The sequence below is a fragment of the Oratosquilla oratoria genome, chromosome 44, assembly GCF_046742065.1.
Source record: "Oratosquilla oratoria isolate Oo_2021 chromosome 44, ASM4674206v1, whole genome shotgun sequence".
Lineage (NCBI taxonomy): Eukaryota > Metazoa > Arthropoda > Malacostraca > Stomatopoda > Squillidae > Oratosquilla > Oratosquilla oratoria.
In genome coordinates this window covers 27,501-32,500 of record NC_134820.1, presented here as the reverse complement: position 1 = coordinate 32,500, position 5,000 = coordinate 27,501, and positions in this window count along the sequence as shown.

The window sequence follows — 5,000 nt, the reverse complement described above, 5'->3', positions numbered from 1 at the left end:
AACCATCAACAATCTACCTCTTGCCCTATAGGAACCACCTTCGGAACGATGACCAAGTAATACAAATACCTTTTTTATATTCTTTGCGCATATATGTCTATATAATTGTATATATCTATTTTTTTTATCAGTGATTTACTTTGATCAATTTTTTTCAATGTCACAAAATAGATCACGTTCTTCGGCTAGGAACCTAGTCTAATCATTTGATCATAGCTTTATGAACATCAGTAACACAGATGGAACACAGGACGTAACTCAAACCCCCCTCCCGAGACCCCCCAAACTACCAACGCCGCTCCATCTACAAATCAAAGCCATTTAAACCCAACCACAACCCAGACCACTAGCCAACCCAGTACCCCACAGGCACCCACTTGTCCCCCAAGACCAAATACCCCTCTCCAAACCCCCTACCCAAATCCATAACCACTATACCCTTTCAACTACAAATCCTGATATTCCCACTTTTTCGAAAGTAAGTGGCATCACCATCACAGACTACATCGCAGCATGCAAAGTTTACTTTGCTAACAATAATATAACCCAGGGCAAACACAAAATAACTATCATCAATAACCATTTTCAACCAAAGGATGACTACAAACAACTTTCTCGTCTCTTAGAATCAAAACTAGAATCTGGTCTTTCATACACAGAATATTGTTCAGAACTTAAGAAACTATTCAGTGACAAACCTCAGAATAATTTCCATTTCCTATTCAAATTCCTGGAGTTCATGCGTAAATCCCCTCCTCCTCCTCCTTCCACTCCATCGTGGCACAGGTAGCCGAAGTCTCAAAAACAATCAGAGCTTCACTCAATGGTCCCCTCAATGGGTCTCTTACAGAATAACCACGGTGTGAACTATGCCAAAGGAGAAGACGTAGCAAATCTCTTTCAACTTGCCATGTTTTTTATGGCCCTCCCCATAAAGTGTGAGAAAGAGGCCCAATGAATTGACATTGACATAAATGACACCTCACTATCCAAATACATCCTTGACATAACAGACAAATGTAGAATTGATATATTCAGCAATGCTCAACCAGCCAGAATAAACACAATACCCTCCATAAACAACCCTTCAAGCCACCCTAACCCCCGCAACCCAAGAGTACCTATAAATAACAACCTTGGCATCACTTACTGCGATATCCACAAATCAAATTCCCACAACACAAGGACTGCAGACAGCGCACAAGACAAAGTACAATGTGTTCCCTTCATAACACAGCATCCCATTCAGACGCTGAATGCAAAGCCCAACGACCCTACAACCACTCAGCTAGCATGGGTAATAGCCAGACAAGACCCCCAAAGATCACCAAACAACCAAAGTCTTACTTATTGTACTCTACATAACTCCTATACCCATTCAGATAGAGACTGTCACCAACAGAGCCGCCAATCTATCCCCAAACCTACCCATCACAACCAAAACAAACAATGTTCGGTCCATAACAGATACTCCCACTCCGACAACGAGTGCCGAGCCCAATACCCAACATTACGACCACAACCCAACAACTCCAAACAGGAACGCCCTACAACCTTCAACAGGAATCACCAACCAAACAAGCCCCCTACCCACGTAACACACACACAACAACAACAAAAATTGGGGGAATTCATACAAGCCTCCCCCCCAAATAATAATAATAATAACATCACCAATAGATGAACCAGAAGCCCTATGTTTCATGGGCACAATAGGAAACGTCTTATGTACATTCCTAAAAGACACGGTCACAAAAAAAAAAAAAAAAATACCTTCTTAATCCATATGTGCCCAATCAGATGACTCCTACCCTACCGACATACACCATAAGGGAACCATGATAAGTGGTACGCACCTAAACTTCACTTCAACTATAACCCCCATAACCATTGTTAATAACACATTGCCACCCACTACTTTCTACGTAGTCGAAAACAGGACCCGTGAATGTGATAGTATTTTAGGATTACAATTCTTAGCCAATCACAAAATAACTATATATACAAACCCCTCAATGCTCAAATTAGGTGACATAAAAATCCCTCGATCATCCATCCCGACGATTCTGGGCGCCCGGGTGAACATCCTCAGTATCCACCTCTATCCTCCACATCACCCTACCGGAATGTCACAACATTCTGCCTGCAACCAAGCTTGCACAACTCAGCATCTGCTGACTTCACCAGAACACAGAATGACTCCGCAAATCCCTGACTCGACATCAGGCAATATCACCAACATTACGACACCTTTCCCCACACACGCACATAAACCACTCCTATCAAAACCATCACCATCAAACAAAACCCCACTCCAATCACTCTCGAAGTTATCCCAGTTATAGATTTCTAGCAAGCCAGAACCAATCTTAGGAACATTCTTCAATCCCATCGTGAAGCAATCGTCTTGAATGATGAACCATTGGGAAAAAAAATCTTGGTTAAATACCATATACACATACCACCCCACACCCTTCCCATCTACACACAAGCCTATATAATTCCTCAGAGCAAAAAAGCAACTTATCACGCACAACATAGACGAGAAGCTGGAATAAGGTGTCATCAGACACTCTCAATCCCCTTGAAACTCCCCACTTTTCCTAGTTCCTGAAAAGGATGGATCCTTTAGACCAGTCATAGATTTCCGTAAAGTAAACACTAACACCACCCCAGACCGCATGTCAATGCCTGTCATGGCAGATGTTCTCCAATCACTCGGCCAAGGAAGCAAGGTTTTCTTAATCTTAGACCTCAAATCTGCCTTCTGGCAAATTGAGCTAGAGTCAAAAGAAGTCACAGCCTTCAGTACTGACAAAAGTCGTTTCGGATTTAATCAAATGCCCTTCGGACTAAAGAATGCCCCTAGTACATTACAAATACTCATGAATAACCTTTTGAAAGACAAACTAGGCAAATCTCTTTTCGTCTGTTTAGACGATCTAATAATATTCTCTCCTACTGTAGAAGACAACCTTGACACCCTTGGATACGTCTTACAAATCATCAAAAAAGCTGGCCTTAAAATCCAACTTAACAAGTGCTCATTCCTGAAAAAAATAAATTACCTTTCTTGGCCATACAGTAAACACAGACGGAATCCAGACAAAGCCACACAAAACCAGAGCCATTGCCGAATTCCACACCCCAAAGGACGAGAATCAACTCCGTTCTTTTGTTGCCATGGCTGCGTATCATAGACATTTTATCAGAAATTTTGCTGATATAGCTGCCCCACTTACCAACTTTACAAGAGCGTACCTTTGAATTGAGACTCTGAAGAACAAGAATGCTTCCAAAAAATAAAGGCAGCACTATACAGGACACCCATACTCGCCTTCCCGAACTTTACAAAGGAATTCTTTCTGTGGGAAACAGAGCGATAGCGTGCGCAAGCCGCGTACTGAACCCTGCAGAGCGTAACTACTCCACCACCCACTTGGAAGCTCTAGCAGTAGTCTGGGCTCTCAAAACATTTCCGGGTATTCATCCTGGGTTACAAAATCACAGTCATGATAGACCACCAACCTTTAACAGAATTTTTCAAAGGAAAAACCTTACAAGGTAGGATAGAATGATGTCATACAACCATTTTAGAATTGAAGCCCAAAATTACATACATAAAAAGTAAGGCAAACGTCGTAACAGACGCACTTAGCCGAAACTCCCTGATCGCAACAGTCCCAACCACTTATTGTAACCCCCCCCCCTCCCCGGAACTCCGAGAAGAACAAAGAAAAGACCAACCAGACAAATCGGCGAAAACGGTAGCTAAAGCCTTAGTCGACCACGTATTCTGTAAGTATAACATTCCTCGTCAAATCCTTTCGGATAACGAATCCGAGTTCAAGAACGAAGTCCTCCAAAACATAGCCAAATTATCCTGCATCAACAGGTTATACGTCACAGCGTATCACCCATAAGGAAACGGACTAGTAGAGAGAACAAACAGAAAAATCCTCGAAGTCCTCCGCTCCCTACAAGAATGCCTTTGCGACACATGGGAAGACTGGCTCCCACAAGTGCAGGCCAGTATTAATGGCGCTATAAATTCAGCACCGAAGAAATCTCCCAAATTTGTACTCTTCGGCCAACCCCTCCGTATGCTTTATAACATACTGAAAAAACTCCCACTCTTTACTCCATAGAAGATCACGCAAAACGCGTAGAAGTTGCCATGCACTTGATCCACAAAGAAATAAAAAAGAACCTCGAACAAGAGAAAAAAAAAAAAAACATAAACGCTCTCGATCCTTTTCTCTCACCCCAGGTGATGTTGTCATACTTAAACACCACAACAGATCTAACAAACTTAGGCCAAACCTCTTCGGCCCCCTGGTAGTAGCAGAAACTCTAAGCAATAACAACTACCACCTTATTGACCCGTCAGACGACACCCTCATCACAGCACTTGGAGAAAAACTGAAACCAATCAAATCAACCTTCGACGTAAAGTCCATCCTAGACAGACACGGTTTCCTACCAAACCAACCTCCACCCACAACCACGAAGTCTCAACCCCTACCTTTCACATGACACTACGCTCCAAGCGCTAACTCTCTATACCAATCCAAATTCTCCCCCCTTAGAGGGCAGGACGTCATGCTCACATGAGTGGGAAGTGATCACGATCCCTATCCATCAAACCTTTCCCCAACTATATAATCTCTCTTCACATCCTTCAGGATCGTGTTCACCTGGCAGAATCATACTCCAATCATACTCATAACAAGAAATATTTAAACAAAAACACATCCAGAAATAAGATACCTAACCACACTCCCCAACTTCCAGGACACTCCTACCTCTCATCCTCATATGCATCGTCGCAACCTTCTCCGGCAATAAACAAACGAGGATGATCCTAGGAGCAATAGTCGCTCCTGCATGACAGGTAATGATCCCCAGAGACACAATCACAGTAAAAATAGAGTTCGACATTGCGAAACTACACTCAGACCTAGAGTCAATAGTCAACTTACGAATACAATATCAGAACA